The 19653-nt window shown below is 43.6% G+C and overlaps 1 protein-coding gene across 1 annotated transcript in view; it reads right to left on the minus strand.

The window, feature by feature from the left end:
* Positions 1-19653, minus strand: part of PLCL1 (phospholipase C like 1) — a 339376-nt gene that overhangs the window by 228397 nt on the left and 91326 nt on the right. The gene's annotated exons all lie outside the window — the stretch shown is intronic.

Consider the following 19653-nt stretch of genomic DNA (forward strand, 5'->3'; position numbering starts at 1 on the left):
CTTGCCCGCCTAGGGCCCATCCTGTCCATTTGGCTGCACACCCTGCCCATGTGGCTTCCAGCCAGTCTCCACAGAGGCCCCAGGATTGCAGGGAGGGAACAGAGCTGCAAGCTGGTCCCTGCACTCCCCCTCCCACAGAACTGGGGTTTTGCCCTGGCCTCTCATACTGGCACCACCCTGTGATGCCCAGGTCTCCATGGAGACCAGCCAGGAGACAAGCAGGCAAGGCATGCAGTCAGGCAGCAGAATGGGGCCGCGGCTGGGCAGGGAGCTGCATCTGGGGCCTGGAAAAGGATCACAGGGCAGTGACAGTGCAGAGCAGAGCACAGCCAGAGCAGAGCTGCCATTTGCTCCTTGCAGCCCCCGTGCCCCCAGAACCCATGTCCATTGCAAGGGCATGCCCTGGCCTTGGCCCTGTATGGTCACCACCCCAAGATCCTGTGATCTCCCTGGCCCTGCCTACCCATCTCACTCCCAAACACTGCTTCCCACCCACTTGCAATCCCATCCCAGCTGCCTGGCTAAGTGCCCTGCCTATGCAGGTCCTGGCCCCAGTAATGAGTACAGGGCAAATGGTTTGGGATGTCTGAGCAGTGGGGCCGGGTCCAGTAGCTGCAGCTGCCAGACAGAGCTGCTACCACCAGGGCTGTCAGGAAATGGAGTCCAGCCACCATGCTGTCACAGCCCTGCTGTGCACCTGGGGGGCGGCAAGACAGGGACCATCCTGAACAACTAACCACACATGCACAACCCAGGCTGCTCCCCACACATAGGCTGGACAAAATCCTTCAGCAGGCCAGATCCAACTTGCAGGCCGTATTTTGCCCACCCTTGGCTTAAACAGAGAAGCAAACTGATCTTTTTAAAACTTTGAAACAAAAATACTTGAACTGCTAAACTTTCAGGAAACCCAAAGCATTCCGAGCATCCTCAATTTCTCCTTTATAACATGCAGACTAAAGTAACTTAAACCAAGCATGGGGAAATTATAAGTTACTAAAAATGTTCAAGATCTCGAGCTTTTTTCAATAGTTTCATCATTTTGAATACTGTACATACGGAATGGTTTTGAGTTGCAAAAAAAATTATACATTCACAAGTCTTGACAAACATTTGCAAAGCAAAAAGCTACATCCCAATGTCATGCAACAGTTCCATTTTATAAACAATATTTTTAATTATGGCTCAATAAAAAGGCTTTTGTATGCCCGTATATCATATATAACCATGTATAAACTAAATTTCTTAACCTGGAATACATAACTTGCATGAAATCAATGAAAAATTATAGAAGGAAGCAGCCCAAACTGGTACTATATTCACTAATTTTGCCAATTCCCTGTTAGCTGAAACTCCTTATAAAATAAGGATCATAAAAGCATTACACTGATTTTTATTTCAAAATTCAACACAATGAAATCAAAAGGAACTTGGTCAACTGTCTGCCCATATGTGTCTAAATACATGCTCATATATCTTACTTTTCTTAGCACTGCTCTTCAAGTGAATGGAAATTTACATCTTTCCAATATCATAGATTAACTTTACTATGTGTACATCCTTTCAGTCTTTCACTAATATTTTCTCCAGCCTCTCTCCTGCATCTAAACTCCTGTTCCAGTTTAACTAAAGCTGTCTGACCCTTGTAGGGCCCAGAAATAAATCAGTATTTTAAATGCAGCAACCAGACCTTTCTAGAACTGTGCTATAAACTGCAGACAAGATTATTGTTTCCTGTGAAAAATTCACCTAAATCTCCTTAGCCATTATTTTTGCCGTGTCTCACCTCAATTAAATTTCTGCTTTACTTGTCCTCATACGCACTTGTCTGACTTTGCCCATGCTGAGTTTCATTGTTATTTCTGTTGATGTGCTAGCTACTCACATTGCCTTTGGTTTTTGGGGGCTTTTTTCCCCCTTGTACTCACTCATGGATGAACTGGCCCTCATTTCAATGTCATTTACAAATTTGCACCCAATTTCTACAAATTAACTATAATGTAACAGGCAGTTCTCCAGGTTGAATCAGGGCGGAATTCGCATGCTGCTTACCACCTTCCCCAATTCAGAATAAAGATGTCAAATAAAGCAAGATGGAACACCAGTTTCTGTGGCACCCAACTACAGGCTTACCAGTCAGCTTGAAATACTGACTTGTTTGCTCCAGGAGTAGAGAACTATCCAGGCAAACCAACTGTATTAATGCACACTACTTCATGTGACAGTTCCTTCCATGACACAGTTGCCTTTAATTATAGAAAAATGGGGCTGGGAAGTAGGCCTGTGCAAAGCAGCAAGTATTTGCTTCAGATTTGGATTTGATGGATTCAGAGGGACAGTGATTCAATTTGATGAATCGAAGCACTGTCCCAATTTGATTTGGCCAATTCAGATCTGGAGATTCGGCCATATACTAAACAGGCAGCGGTCCTCAAGGATGCTGGACACAGCTGCCTCCAGCTGGTAAGTCTGTTGTGGTGGGTGGAGGGGGGAAGGAAAGAGTGTCGTGGGGGCAGATCAATGCCCCCACAGTGAGGGAGGGACTGGGGCAGGGGCTGGAACAAGCTGCCCAGCCACACCACCGGTCTGGGAGCTGCTCTTCCAGTGGCTCTTCTGACAGCTCTAACTGCCAGTCCAAGAGGGCATGGGAGCGGGCATGTGCCCCCAGATCTGTGTGGGGCAGCCTGGGCTGGGCTGCACTCCAGACAGGCAGTGGAAGGTGCTGGGAGCAGAGGCTATGCCTCCTGCCGCTTGCCCAGCCAGGGCAGGGAGGGGCAGGACAGTGCTGCTGCGCTGCCTCAGACAAATGGCATGCAGCAACAGAAGCAGCTCCAGCCTCCCTGCGCCTCCTGGACAAGCTGCGGCTTCACCCCCACCATGTCCCAGCTGTGCGAGCAGTGGCAGGGCATGGGGGGTGGGCGCATGTACCCAGATCAGGGCAGGGCTGATGGCAGGGGCTATGGGGAATTTTAGGGTGGCTGCAGCCCCCCCATAGCCCCTGCTTGTTACCTCTGGCACAGGATGCAGCCTGTCGACTCACAAAGAATTCCCACCCCCCACCTGAACAAGAACTGATTATGAAAGACAATGAAGATGCAGTGGGAGATGCACCTAAAGCCCTCCAGATAAGGGAGCAACTGCCCTAGGTCTCATTTGCATCTGAGATGGAACCAGATGACGACTCATTTAAATGGGAGATGGGACAGAAATGCACCTTCATTAGCATTCAGGATTGAGAACAGGCAAGGACCGCACTGAATTCTGGGATCGAAGAAGCAGGGGAGTGCTGCATGATGCTCCAAATGCTAATCTACCCACATTTACACAAACTCAGCTCAACATTTATCAGACCAATTCTAATCTGGATTTACAAAGGACTTTCCCCACACACTCACCACACACACAAACCTCATCTAACCAGAACTAAGCAGAAGTAAAGTTTAATAGGTATCTTGGGCCGTACATTCCCCGGTCCCACTATGGGAGGCCTATTTAAACTTGATTGACTGAAACTTGGTTGCCGGATTAGGGAATGCTGAGGCAAGACACTGAGTCAGAGGGGGTATGGGCAACATTTGAACAATGGTAAAAGGTTCATCACAGCGTCCAGCCCATTGGAGCCCTGACTACAATTGCTGTCATACTTTTCCCAGGATGACTGGTGGAAGTTCTCTCCACAAAAGTTTCTGAACACTCCAAGTAATCCCCTTAAGTCTGTTAAAAGACTACAGTAAGATCTGGAAAAGTCCTGCTAAGCTGAGGTTTGTTTGCAACAAGTAAAAATACAAAACCCGATGCTGCAAGCTATCTATTGTTTCTGAAGAAACAATGAGGTATCCCATCCAGTATATCTGCTCTGCATAAGAATTTCAAGCTGGCTCCTGTTTGGTTACTCCTTAACCTTATGTTTTTCCTGGTTATTGATCAGATTCCTGAGATGTTCCAAACCAGATAACCCCTTGTCAATAAAAAAGACAATTATTTTACACACTTCAAAGAATGCTTTGAAGAATCTGAACTGAGGGTTTAAAAATCTGTAAAAGCAGCAACTTGTGTGCTTCAAGAAAGAAATCTCTCTGACATCATCTGTTGTTGTTCCCGAGAAACTGGAAAAAACAGATCATCTCCCTTCAAGGATTGTGCTAAGAACTTTACCTATCAGCATTGGAACCCAAGTGTCTTGGACTGGTGAGACTCCAGCTCTCGCTCGCTCTCTCTCTTTTCTCTCTAGGCATAGATTTCTGAACTTGAATTGTATTAGTTAAGCTTAAGCTAAGTTTCCCCAAATACTTAGTGAAACGAGGGTAGTATTGTAATTGTTTGTGTTTGTTTTCCCTTGCACGTCTATTACTACTAGTACCATTATATATTTCATATACTTAGCAATAAATAACTTCTATAGTCAAATTGGTGGTAACCGGGTGTATTTTTCCTTCTTTACTTTTCCTTCCCCACTTAATCTGCAGCAACGCTTCTTTTACCTTCAGCTAAAGATCCTTGTGAAGCCTGGAAATACTGTGGGGTCTGCTCATCAAGAGGCTACCACTACTAGGACAGTTAGGGCAAAAGATTGGGATGTGCTGAGTTTGAAACACATAAGGGGATCAGCTTGTACAGGCTGATTGACCCAGTTTGGCTCAGATGTGCCCTAATGAACTGAATGCTGGCCCATGAGGGTGTCAGCTGGACAACCAGCTGGATTCAGAGGTATTCTGTTTACCTGTGTGTTTGTGTCTGACTGCATTTTATTGTTACCTTAATGAATTGATTCCTGGCATATGAGGGTGTCAGCCTCTCCATGCTGATCAACCCGGCCAGGTCAGGCGTGTCATGTTAATCTGTGTGTGTTTATGTGTATGACTGATTTTGTGTCTGGAGGAACCCAACCCCATTGAAACTGAGCCCTGCAAGATAGCTCCACTGGGGGTGAGGACTTGCAGAAGGGCGATATACAGCTATGTATAGAAACACAAGTAACACAAGCAGCACTTTGATAGAATTACAAAGACCCTAGAAACATACCCCTAATAAATGAGCACACCCCAAAGTGATGGGCAAATCTGGTAACATGCTCCACTGGCTCTGTGGGGTGGGCAGAGCCAGGGCTGCGCTCCAGGATGTGGCTGAGGCTAGCCACCTGGAGTGCAACCGTGACTCTACTCTCCCCGCTGAGTGCAGCCCAGTGGTGGATGGCTGGAGTTAGCCTCCCAGAGTGCAGCCCAGCCCAGCTCACCCCACGCAGATCCGGGGGCACATGCCTACTCCCATGCCTTCCTGGACTAGCAGTGTGCAGTGTCAGGTGCCCTCCCTCCCTGAGTCCTGCGCCCCCCCACCCCAGCTGGGCAGCTTGTCCCAGCCCCAGCCCCAGCCCCAATCCCTCCCTTGCTGTGGGGGTATTGATCTGCCCCCACCCCATGCCCCTTCCTGACCCCCTCCACCCACCACAACAGACTTACCAGCTGGAAGCAGCTGCAGGCAGTGTGGTCGAGGAGTGCTGCCTGTTTAGTCTATGACTGAATCTTTGAATGAGCACTGAATCTCACCAGCTCAATTTGGAGGCTTCCAAATTGATTTGGACCTTTTAATGGGTCTCCCGATTTGATTCAGATTCAGAGATTCGGCCACCATATCTGTACCAATCTGACCATAGGGTAAAATTCCTTCCCAGCTCCAAATACAGTGAGCAGTCTAACCCTGAGCCAAGGGGCACGAGCCATTAGCCAGGAACCTTCAGATTCAAGTCTGAGCAGGAACATTGGCCCCATCCAGTCAAAATCCCCAGCCTTGTCATTAGCCAACACTGAATGCTTCTTAGGAAAGTAAACTTCCCATCTCCCCAACACATGTAGCAGCAGGAGGAGAAAAACATTTCTTCATGGCCCCATGTGGCAACCAGCAAAGCCCAGAAGCATGAGAAATACCCACAGTAGAGCACTTTTGCTAGTTCATTCCTGACCAAGGCTTGTCCATCCTCTTCTCGAACACCGCCAGCGATGGAGTTTCCACCACTTCCCTGGTCCATCTATTCCATTGCCTCACTGTTCTAATAGTGAAGACACTTTTCCTGATGTCCAATATAAACCTACTTTGCTACAACTTCAAGCCATTGGTACATGTCCTGCTCTCTGCAGCAACAAAAGGTGTTGTGTTTTCCCCTTTTTTATGGTAGGGCCTCATATATTTGAAGACTATTATCATGCTGCCTCCTAAACACCTTTTCTGACCATGCCCATTTCTTTCAACCTCTTCCTGTATGACTTACTTTCCAAGCCCTTTATCATTTTTGTCACCTGCCTCTGGACCCAAACTTCTCCATGTCCTTTTTAAAATGTGGAGCACAAAACTTTGCACAATACTCAGCCTAACCAGTGCCAAGTAAAGAGGCACTATCACATCCCATGTCTTGCAATTAATGCTTCTGTTGATGCAGCCCAAAACCACAGTTGCCTTTTGTGCAGCTGCATCGCACTAGTTCAGATTAGATCCTTCTCTGTAATGCTGCCATTCAGCCAGATTGTCACACATTTAGTATTTGTGTTTTTTTATTATTCTTCTGGAGGTATAGCACCTTGCTACATGAACTATACCGATCCGACATACTGAAAACACATTTTTTTCCACTTCATTTACATTATTTAATAGGGTTCCCACTGATTGCCACTGTAAGTATCTTGCTGTACTTTTTATGGGCTTCCTTTGGCCTATTCCCAATTTATATCAGCATAGTCTATTTCAAGGCATATGGCTATATCAGTACAAACTATCATGAGAGAGAGAGAGCCAGGATTATAGTTTTCATTACTTCTCAACAGACAAAGCCATTGTTCCTTCAGCACAATTTCAAAAATAGAAGAAAAACCATCATAATTTTTGCCAGATTCCAAAGTGTACAATTCTGGAGTTACATTTGATTTTTGAGGCCCACACTCACAAAATTGAGAGATTTGCTGGCATCTTCAGAACAGCTCTTCCCTGTTATCCATGCTGTCTTGGTGTGATATGGAAGCTGTGGCGGGCCAGTAGGGGGCGCTCCTACGTTGAGCTGCCCACCTCCCTGCGCCCGACCATCTGCCAGGCTCCGAATGCTTCCCTAGGGGCGCCTTATGTCCGGCCCGACCCCTTCCTGGAGCACATACGCTAGCCTGGGGGTAACGTCGCCACCACCACCCCAAGAACGGACTCACTCCCAGCCCTGTGTCCTTGGGGAAACACAGGCCTAATGTCCTATGGGTACTCGACCCAGTACAGGCACTTGGGGCACTTCCCCAAGTCCGGGGGCAAAAAGTACAGTCTCCCTTAGTCCACAGACCTAAGGGGTCTCTTAGGCATAATTTAGACCCACCCCTCAATAAGTCTCCCACACCGGTCACAAAGGAAGACTTTATTGGTTACAGGGGTAGGGTGAAAATAGGGTACAAGATTCAGCAATATCCTAGAAATCCTAAAGAGCAAACAGTCTGGCTGAGGTAGCCTTTTGATCACGCATCTAAGTTACTGCCAGCTAGATATCTAATCAGATCTTGAGTAGCTTACTCACAATCATCTTCCAGAGGCTGGTGAAGTTTCCCCTCTGGAGGCAGGCGGTTTCTAGATCATGAGTTTGGGGGGAGAGAGCCAATTTTAGATGGTCATGCTCCTCTGTGTCCCCCGCTTGGCTGCTGCCTCACCTCATGGCCGAAGAGAGCCCGCCTCCTAGCCCATCCTAACTTATATAGCCCCCGTGACCTTATTCACCTACCTGGTCCAGTGGAGGCCAGCCCCAGTTGGCTGTCAGCCAACCAATTTGAAATACATCACCTGTTACCGGGCAGATTCCAGCCCACCAGGTAGATGCCCCTCACCCAGGTACCAGTCACCTAGGCAGAGGGAGCAGGTTTCCCCCCTCCCTCAGGAATGCAGCCAGCTCAAGTTACCTAAAGAGACCGGGTAAGGGTGTGGTCTCCTCTGCTGAGCCCACCCTACTCAAATGGTTACAGCACAGAGATTTTATCACATTGTCACAGGGCAGAGATTTTGGGGAGAAACAAGGGAGCTTTCTGCCACAGAAGCATCCCTAAGACAGCTTTTGAAGGACAATTTAAAAGGTCTGGAGTAGAGCTTGGGGAACATTTTTTTAATTGAATTAGCTTCCCTTTTTTGGTTCATAGCTTTAAAGACAAATAGTATTTTTTCTATATTGACTACATATTAATTTTATTCTCTTTCCACCTATTTAGTTTACCTTCTTAATGGCTCTAATGGCCACGGCATGATTTAATTCTAGTTCAAATATACTCAAGTCCGTACATTAATTCTAAAAAGTCAGGTATTTCTGGTCATCTTTTGATAATTTATTGACTATTACTAAGTAATTTTAAAGCACCTCAGGGTACTCTTGTAAGCAATGCTACACTGAGCAAGTGAAACTGAACAATCAGAGTATTTCCTAAGAAAAAATTCAAAGAACCATTGAAAGAAGATACATAAAAGCTCAACCTCCATGATTTATGGTGCTGTTCTGAACTACATCTGAATTACATGCCCTGCTAAAGTAAAATAAAACATGCCTTTATATATATATATTTTTTTTTTGTTTGTTTGTTTGTTTGTTTGTTTGTTTTACTGATTACTCTAGGAGACAAATCTGAGCAATGCTTTGTATAATATGTATTATTCAAAAAATGTACTAAAAACTACAAATATATATTTTTTTTAAATGTTGTTAAAACATCACATTCTTTTAATATGGCCTGTCAAATGTAAACAGCAATACCAAGGAACTAGACAGACCTCTAAAACCCAAGAGTTAGCATGTTAACAGAAGAGATGTGTTGCACCAAGTTTATGTGAAGTACACAATAGGTGCTGGTCACATAGTATTTACAACCCCCTTGCTCTATGGAGGACATCAAATATGTCTCTCCCAAAACAGGTTCCTTCCTACACATGCTTCTTTTTCAAACCACAGTGAAAAATAGTAAGGGAAACAGAAAAACTAGAAAAGCTAGTGAAGTAAAACCACACCACAGATTGATTGAGACCATTGTATACTTCAGGCTCCAGCTTTTACCTCCTTTGTTATGATTAATTCTACTGCCAAAACTCAATTGCATATTATGGTACAATGGGGATTTTAAAATAAAAGACAAATTGTTGTTATATCAGAGTAAAAACGAAATAGAATAAACTGAAATGATTTTATTTCAAAACTGAAAATTCATGGTAATGAAAAAATGAAGTGACAGGAAGAAGAGGAAGTTAGATAAATAAGTGTCTTGTAGGAACTGCAAGCTGCAATATTTTTAACGCTAATATTTTTAAAGGAAACTAACCATGAGACTGTAACAAGGGACCTCTACCCCTATTACTAGGAAGGAAAAAAGCAGGGCAGGATAGGGAAAGCAAACTTAGGGCAATTCATAGAAAGCCCAGCTTGCAAGAAGCAGCATGTGTGAGTGGCCAAGCTAAAGGGGCTGCAGAACCCAGCTGCATGCAGCAGAGTACTGGCCTACTGGTCACAGAATTAGCAGCACCCGGGTGCTGTTAACAGGAAGCTGGGTTAGATGACCATAAGGAAGTAGGCCTTGAGTACATAAAAGCCCTGCCTCTGGCTTGGACAGGCAGACTGCCCCAGTCTGTTCAAGTGGAAGAAGCTCTAGACAAAACTGGCTGCAGGGGGGTTCAGGCCAGAAAGTTACCTGGAAAGCTGAGAATGGGATATCTACTCAGGGAGAGTTTGGCAGCAACAGAGACCTAAAATGGGGTTTTGAGGTATTGAGTTTGGTTAGTGTTTTGTGTTTAACTGAAGAACCAGGTTGTGGCTGTGGGGGAGGTTTGGAGGCCACACAGCTGGGATCTTCCCTGTATGGGGATGTGTGGGGCTGAGACCTGAGGCAGTGGGCCAAAGCTGAGGGCCTCAGCCAAAAAAAAAAAGGCCAAAGCCAGGAAAGCTAAACCCTGAACAAGGATTTGAGCCCTGGGGGGCCAAGGTTGTCAGCTGGACCAGGAAATCATAATTAAGTGCCATCTGTGAGGCATTGGTGTGACTATGAGAATGGCTGAAGGCCGTGATTATTATACCTAAGACACAAATAGGGCCGGGATGCATACTTGGGGTCCAAAAATCCCTGATTCTCTGAGAAGGCAGAGAAGCCCTGGAGGGGTACTTTAACGGAGAAGTCTATTTTATAGAGTTTAGGGGCACAGAACCTGCAGGACTAGGTTAAGGAGTAGAAAGACCCTGAAAACTTGGCCAAGAAGGAAGGCACCAAAAAAGCAGCCTGTGACCTCTTGAAGAAGCCTCCCAGGGTAATCGCATTAAGATCAAGGCATGACAGGAGGTGAGAGGGTCTGGAGAGCACAGCAGGCAAGTCTGACTGCCAGAAGGTGTCAGACACTATGGACAGACCCCCAAGCCTACTACAGACTCTTCTCTCTAACCTGCTAGGCAGCAATCGATACGTATGACTCTTCTGTCATAATGTATAAGAAGTACTGATTGTCTTTACAGGGTTCAGACATCATTAAGGGTAAAGGTTTTTAAATCCAGATATAAGCTCCTACAGAGGAAAGCAAATTTTCAGAAAAGCTATGTACCGAACTGACTTCAGTATGCTACTCAGTCATCATATAGTCAAACCTGAGTAGCTGTGCCCTGAATGAATTATAACCATTAGTGAACTGTGACAAAGCTTTGAACCCCAAAATGCACTGATTTGTGGGACCACAATGGATCCATGATCTAATACTTAAATAATAATGACTTCTGAAAAGAAAACTGTGTAATATCAAGGGAAAAGGGGAATCTAAAAATAGCATTCTTGCCTCTGCTCATCCTTTAAGTAACATGTTGGCAGTGTATTTGCTTCACTGTATAACCACCCCAACCGTATGTAAAATCTTATCACTCTCAGCCTGTGCTACTTAAAATGTTTTTGAATATCCCTGTCAAAAAAGGAATTAATATTCACTGATGTGAATACTAAATGTCAGTTATCACAGTATCGTAAGAATAAATCATAGGACATTTGGGGGGGGGTGAGGGCACAGAGAAAGGAAAAACATCATTAAAACCAAAATTGCTGAGTCAGATCAGTCGCTTTCATTCCGGTGAAGCAAAACTTGATTGCATCTTGGCATCTGCCATACTCAGCCCCTCAGCAAATGAAACAGATTTGTTCAGATGAAAAGGAGCAGAGAGCATGTGGTGCTGTGTTTTTTTTGTTTTTAAAAGGCACATTCATTCTGCTCTCTCCAAAGAGGTATGCCTACCTGAAATTCAAGGAAGAGAGTTTCCTGCAGGTAATAAATGTTACCAATAAAAAACTATTTTGCATAAATAGATTAAAAGTTCAGACATGACCACTGTCATCTTCCAGCTTGACATCCTGTACAGCACAGGCCATAGGACTTTCCTGAATTAGTTCTTGTTTGAACTTTGAAGCAATTCAGATCCTCACTAGCAAGATCACCACAGAAATTTTGGATCATGAGCTTCATGATGCCAGCCTTATTCAGGTTGGGTACATTTTCACTGCAGAATGCTCCTGGTTTGGCTTGATCAGCAGCTGCATACCACAAAGCCAAGTGACTGTCCTGAAGGAAGCTGTACTTCACTGTGGATGTTCCTGGGATTTCTGAGGCAATATACCCTCATACTTTGTTCTGCAATAAACTGAGTTACTCTAATCCTTTCCAGTAAGTTGTGGAAGAGAATCTCTCTCTTTTGTGGCAGAAAAGTGAAATGGTGGGAAGGCGCTGGGTGACTATCAGTGCTCAAGTCATTTAGATTTAGGGGTAACTATATTATTTTTAAGGTAATCAGGAACATTGCCCTCCACCACGCTGCTCCACCCCCCTGCTGGCCAGTAGCGAAAGTGGGGGAGTGGGGAGGGATTGCCCAGGGGGAAATGGGGTTAACAAGGCCAGGAAAGCAGGTGGCTGGGGCTCTGCTGGGCAAGAGATCATGAGGAGGAAGGCTGAGCTGGAGGCTGCTGCCGAGCAGGCAGAACACTGACCTATTCCATGATAAGTCTGTGTGCAGCTCGTGTGTATGTCTGTGTGCACGTCTACTGCTGCCTCCCACTGAGCTCAGCACCTTGTGCAGTTGCTCGTTGCATCCTCTGCCTGGGGCAGGGAAGGAGCAACACTAGGGATTCCCCCACCCCTGGCTCAGGCAGGAACAGCAGCAGTGGTTGGTCCCCGCTTTCTATGCCCAGAATCAAGCCCATGTTGAAGAGAGGGAGGGGACATATTAATGAGTGCCAGAGGAGAAGGGAAGTCATACCAGGTACAGAGCCTGAAAACTATCCCAAGCAGCTGCTGCCATGGCAGTGGGGAGGGAGGGACGGGGGATGACCTGAAGCCACCCCTGCAGCACCAAGCTTTTAAAATCCTAGATACACCCATGACATATGATGACAGATAGTTTTGTCCTCAAGCACTGTTGCACTGGCATAAGCTAAGCTGACAAAAGCCCTCCTGCTAGCGTGATGTATTTGGACCAGGGGTTTTGCTAGCACAGCTATATCAAGTAGGGGTGTGATTTTTCCACCACCACTCACCTCACCAACACAGCTATGCATGCAAGACTTAGCATGGACATGGCCTAGGCAAAAACTCCAGCTAGCTCAGCAGCCAAGACATGCACTTTGGCTATGTCTAAATAAGGTGCTGACTACACAGTCTTTACTGAGCAGTCATTTACTACTTGTATAAACTGGAGTTACTGCACAGTAGCACCAAATGCCTTTTTCATGACACTGCCTGCTCAGTAGCCCAAGACTACTGCACAGTATTGCTGCATCAGGCTTTCTGCCACATGATGCTACTGTGCAGTCAGCGTCTCATGTAGACACAACCTTAATAGTAGCATCTCACTCTTGGTCTATCAATCAATGAAGCTATTCGCTCTCACTGTGAGTAATGAGGGCACAATTTTATCCTGAAGGTTTGTCTATGCATGTTAGTTTATTAAAAATAATAAGACGCCAAAGCCTGTTTTCACTTCCTCTATCCTTTTTAGCCCCTTTAATCTTCATTTCTGTGACTGAAGAACAAAATTTCTAACTCCTCTTGTCATAACAGACTTCCCAATGTGAACTGGTAAAGTGTTGTAGTGCTGAATATATACTAAGCCAGCCTCTAACAATAAGGTTGCGATAAGTATGAACAGTCAAGCTATTGATCTTACTAGGGTATTAACTTTAAAGCCTATTTACAGCCACTCATAATCACTAACTGCAATGCCAAAACACTTGTCTAGTGCAGCTGGCATACCTGGCATGTTCCAACATCCCATTTCTCTGAACAAACCAGAACTAAGTGTTCACAAACATGCAAACATCTCAGCTGACACAAGGACAGAAAAAACAATCTGAGTCCAGTTTTATTCTAACAGCTCATGCTAAGGGTTTATAAAACGCATTGCCAGCCAAAGCCTGGTGGTCAAAAGAGTTTCAACAAGCTGATTCTGATTTCTGTTGAAAATGTATTTTATTCATACTCAGATGCATTTAGCAGCCTGCACCAAACAACTTTCATACAGGTTTGGGTTTATTTTTCTTGTAGAAAATGGACAACAATCACATTTAGCACCCATTCTGGTTTCCCTTCGAAATTATACTATCTCACCCCGCAAAGTATACATCAGTACCAATAGCCATCTAGTTATTAAAAAAGAAGACATAACCTGGATGGGAACAGTGTGTTACATAAAAAGACCACCCTAACTGTTTCAATCATAGTATGGACATTCCATAGAAAAGCCTTCTATGATTGCTTACCTGCTAAGTCTCTCAAATCTTTCATTTTCATTTCATATAATACTGCCTTTGTGCACAGTCATTTTTGGGAAAAGAGGGGGAATCCATACAGCTGAATAGGGATGCAAAGTATAAAAGTTAATGAGAACTATATTAGTAGAATCTACAAAAAATCGTTAATTTAAGAAATCTTGGGACACAGTAAAGAATCCATTTATGGAAGCTGCATTCTGTCCCAAAGTCTGATTTAAAACTTGCTGAAATCAATGAAACTTTTCTCAGACCATATGGAAATGTCTAAAGCAACAGATGTAGGCTTGAGTTCCCATGTAAACCCCAACCTGGTAACCATCCTTTTCATAAAACCCATAAAGAATGAACTCGAGAGCCACTTCCACCACACATGGGAGCCCTCTGAAGTACTTTTTCCTTCTTACAAGAAAGCATTCAGAGTACATGTGAATAACAATGCCATCATTTGATAGCATCTTCCTTCTCCAGATCCTACTCCACAGTCAACATTGCTCTAGCAGAAGAAGAAATGAGCTATATAGAGCCCTTATTTGCTCTGTTTATTTGGTTAGAAGCATTTGTTTTCAAGTAAGGAGACACCCTCCCTTTCCCCTTGGACTCAGTGTTCCTTAATACCATATAATAGCAAAGTGCATCACTGTTCCAGCAGCAAACTCAGCCCTGCATAATAGGACACGCTCGTATTGATTCCTGTGTGACACCAACTCCCACTAGCCCTACACTTGGTCCAACAGCTGAATATCAGCAGATTATGAACAGAACTGCATATGCCACCCTAAAATAAAAACCATCAATCCAAATTGCAGAACTAAGACCAGGTGGGTAAAACTGAAGTCCTGTTAGATGTGGTAGGCCTTGAGTACTTGTATCTCTACAAGTAGCATTTTTAACAAGCCATACTCTCAACAGTCACTGTCACTAAAGTCATATACCATAGTCTCAGAGAGCCAGCTAGACATTGCATCTACCCCTGCCAGACACCTAAATGCCCAAATACAGTAAGAAGAAATCTGGTTGGTTTGAAACGAGAAAATATTTTATGTTGCAAAGAAAGAAAGTATGTAAATGTCCATAAAATAGGTTCACAATATTCTCTATCTTACAAAGGGTATGTAACCTAACCTAGGTAACATGCTGTTCAGTGATGCTAGTTGAAAAAACAAAATTCATTCAACATGACCACATTGTGTTGTGTGACATTATAAAAGATCATTTCAAACTCCCAACTTGAAGACAAATGTTTCATGGTGCCAAGTTTCACATTTAATTAATTCAGCTTGTGATGTTGTGTATATAAAATCACATAGAGAAAAAGGTGTAAGCAGTAACAGCAGCATACACTAGAGGTACAGCTTCTTTATTACATTTTTCAGCTTGAACCATGCTGTAGAACTGTGATTAACCCAGGGCACCACAGCACCTTGGGGTGCCTTGATATCTTTTCAAGGGTGTCATGGGGTGCCACACAATGTTTGCACTATTAGGTTTACAAACATGAGTCACAAGATGAACTTAGAAATTTCAAATAGAAATCATTAGTTGTGGTCTTTCTGAGTTCTTTGCAACAGAAAAAGACCACTCTTTTTTTTTTTTTTGCCTACAAAAAATATTAATAGAGTGAAAACTGTCCCAGGGGTGCCTCAAGCCTAAAAGTGTTGAGAACCACTGCTGTAGAAAATGACTGCTTGATCATTTTGGTGTAAAAGTCATTAAAAGTTCATGTAACCAAGGTTCAGACTATAAGGCAAACCAGATTAAAAGGACCCAGTTCTGCTCAATGGTAATTCAGGTCTATATATACGAGAAGAATTTGGCCCAATGCATATTTTTTTCCACATAAAGTGACTGGTTAATCTCTAACTAATTAAGAACTTTAACAAGGGTTTATAAGAACCACAGTCTTTAAAGGTTGGTGCAAAGATTGGTGCGGAGGATCTGTATTAGCTCCCCTTCACTTTTCCAGGCCACACAGACAACAGCTTAGAGCAGTGCTTCCCAAACTTTTTTTCAGCATGACCCTATTTATGGCCCTTTTTCCTCAGTATTACCCCTCACTCCTAACCCACAGCCCATCACCCCTGCAATCCCATCCACTGATGTTGCAACCCCATTTGGGGTCACAACCCACAGTTTGGGAACCGCTGGGTTAGTAATTTCTTCACATTCCAAAGCTATTCTATTATCCTAAGTATTATTTTAAAAACTAAAGTGCTAGAACTTGGAAGTCTGGGCAAAGGATGCTGATTTCACACAAGAAAATTTTATATGCAGATTCATGGCTGAATACATGCTACGTTCTACTTTAATAATTTACTTAGGAAGTCTAAATATTTGTTCAATATAAAGAAAAGACTCTGTTTACTTGAAGATTGTCTCCTGCATACCTATTTGTTTTCTATTATCACAGTCTTATGGGCTAAACTGTATCTCTAAATATAATCATAACATATGAAAGTTGTACTGCTTCAAGCTCCAAATGAGATCTCTTTGAGAGAGACATTTCTCTGGTGTTTCCAAGGAGCATAGACCAGAGGAGTCTTCAGGAACCTTCCTTTGGAAAATAAACCAATACAGAAGGCAGGACAAGGTGTCTATCACCTTACAGATCAATTTAAGAAATGCCTGAGTCTTCATAGGCAGCAGCCTTCTTCAGAGTAAGCCAATGCTCAGAAAGTTTAAAAACACAGTTTTGTTACAAGTCATAGCTTCTAATACATAACACGAATCTGAATATTATCACTCATTCTTTTCTTTTTCCCCACACCACCTGCAAAACAAGTTAAAATAATACCAGGCAAAAAGGAATTGTACATTTTCAAGGACAGGTTAGCCCTGGTATTATGAAAACATTGTTCTCACACATCTTTTTAGCATAACTCCAAGGATGCAATTTTATCTTTCTTCTATTCTCACACAGCATCTTTTTATCATGCTTTTCAGACTGTGTTATACTTCAGAGCAAACAGCCACTATCATTAAAACTTTGTTGCCACACAGAAAAACAGAATTATTTATAGTCCACTTTAAGCACCCTGCATATTAAAGTGGCTTAAAAGACAAATATGTTACTGAAAGGAGCTTTTATTACAAATAATTAGGCTTGGCATCATTCAATTTTTATTTTTTAATAATTTTGACAGCTAAGATTTTTTTATTTTTAAGCATTTATTTCAATTTTTATTGATTTGAATTTTCAGAGTTGCACAAAGTTGGGTGTTTCTCAATTTTTTTCCACTTTAATTTTTAGGATTGTACAAAGTTAGGGGTGAGGGGACAATTTAGTAATGATCATATGTTGTTAAAAGCTTTATAAAAATCATGTCAAAATATAAAAAGTAAATATCCATAACTCAATAAAACATATCTGCTTTAAATCATTCCGTTTATTCATCAGGACAGAGCCAGGCAGGCAGGGTGCAGAAGAGGAAGGCAGCAGCACTCCCAGAGCTCTGGAAACACTGGGAGAGGTGGAGGCCACTCTCAGCCCCCTGCACTTAGCCAGCCTGGCCCAGGACCCTGCTGCCATCAAGCTGGAGCCTCCAATACACTCCACACCCCACCCCCAATTTGGGTAGGGGTTTAAGTAGCCTGTAATCTCCCTCTAGCCGGCTTCCCACACATGTGAACAAAAGACTAATTGCTTAATTGATACATCATTAGGCCAGAACAAGCAGCTAACAGTTTAACTGATGAGTCATTAAGCCACCCATTGTTTTCCTCTTTAACACCTCCACTCTCTGTTCCTCCCCTCTTTCTCCACTGTCCAGTAACAGGGGGTAAAGGTTCCCTCTTACAGTTCCCATTCTATAAATTTTGATTATTATCAATGGAAATATTGATCCATTAGACTGCGAGTGTGCGGTGAAATGACATTTATCTATATTTACAGATAAAAATCCAGTAGTTTTCACACTTTCCAAAGTCATGAAACTCGGTCACATGACTTCTTTTGCCATGCAACCCTACCCTTGTCTTGTGAGCTGGCACAGAGGCAGGCAACCCAGCCCAGCAATGGCAGCGCATCGCCTCCTAGCCCACTCCACCATGAACCCTAATCTCTCTGTGAAACTCCTGATGACTTATCACAGAACTGCAAACACAAATTTGAAAGCCATTGTTCCAATTCATTCCTTCAAAAGGTTTCAGACTGAGTATAGAAGGGCTTGACAATCTACTGATAAGGGGCCCCACCTCCTGGAATCGTGTCATCACTTCAAAATCAGATAAAGACTTCTGACAAAGAACATCCTGAAAATGTGATCTGAATGTAACCAATATATTAAAGTCTACCTAGGATTACAGATAACACCTTTTTCAGCTGTTTCAAGCTAAGTTCCTCAATCATCTCAAAGTGTTGAAAACTCTTAGGGCATCTTTACTCATGCTGAGGGGGAGGCACTAAATTTAAGAGCCCACAGCATCTCATGCATTCAGCATCCCGTACTTCAAAATAGTGGTAGAGGTGCTTTAGCTACAGTTCATTCAGTGAGCTTTAGTTAAAATGCCCCTGCCACCATTTTGAAGCTTGGGGATGCTGAATGCATGAGACAGGGAGGCTACTAGAGTACACGAGTTAGCATGCTCTAGCAGACTTGATTGAGTATGTTCTGACACGCTGTAATTACACTGCATTTGAACAGCATCCCCACACATATACAGGCACCCTTAGACAAACTGCTCTGGGAGGAGAGTTGCCCCAATCCCTTGCCTGCCATGCATCCTATTTTAAGTGGTAACATATTTAAATTAGTGACTGTCAAGTGTAATATTTAGTGGGGGTTAGGATTGAAGAAGGAAGCTAAGTTTCAGGTGAACAACTTCCATTGTAAATTGTAAGTATATTTCGCTACAAAAATGCTGGTTAACTATTTAATAACCTGAGTGTATTCATTGTTCCAGAACCAACCAATGGTATCATAGGAGTTATACTAGTAAATACAACTGAAGCATTCCAACAATTAATATTGTTAAATATAGAAGCAATTAATTTTTGCAAAGAACAAAAATTACGGTACATTTGGAGATCAAAGAAGAAAGCCACAGCAATGAATCTTCAAAGTGTTTTTAATGTATGAAGTTATGTCAAGGACATTTCCTTTCTCTTCTAATCCATGATTAAATGTGTGCCAAACAGTTTGGCAGAAACTCCAGCTATAAACAATGAAACATCATTGTGCATGTGTAATAGAGAAAAAACAAAGAGTCTAAAAAGTTTTATCTCATCTTGGAGCCAAGGTCTACTCTCAGTACTTTTGCAGGTACAGTAATATTGGTTATCAGTGTGATGGTTTTCCAGGATGTGCAACTGCAAACAAATATCACTGCCTGCCATAATCACCATACTCAGTCAAGAAAAATCCCCCTCACCTAGTGTTTGGATTTGAAGTTTCAGTGGCAGCCTCGGCATTGTCCCAGAGTTAACCATCCTCTGGACGTCTGTTCCTGGAACTGTCTATTCCCATTAAGCCATACCCTAAGTTTGCAGCAATTCCTGTTGAGCTGATGCCTGACCCTGCTGTTCATAGCAACTGGATAAGTCCCACTAAACCAAGCACCCATATTTCCAACTAAAGGGTTACCATATTTCCAGGTCCAAAACAGAGGACACTTGTCACACGGAGGGGGGATATGACACTGGGTGGGCAGTCACACGCTGATGCCCTGCCCCTGCTGTTGTCTCTCACTGCCAAGCCCTAGCCCCCACAGCCCTGCTGCTGCCCCTCACTCCCAAACTGCAGTACCCTGCCCCCCCAGGCCATGATGGTGCTCATCACTCCTGACCTGCAACTCACCCCCCTCCTCCACTGGTTCCCCTCACTCCCGACCCGCAGCCCCCTGGTACTGCCAGTACCGCACACTCCCAACCCACAGACCCCCC

Source organism: Crocodylus porosus, unplaced genomic scaffold (genome assembly GCF_001723895.1).
Source record: "Crocodylus porosus isolate Cpor-Errol unplaced genomic scaffold, CroPor_comp1, whole genome shotgun sequence".
In the NCBI taxonomy this organism is placed as follows: Eukaryota; Metazoa; Chordata; order Crocodylia; family Crocodylidae; genus Crocodylus; species Crocodylus porosus.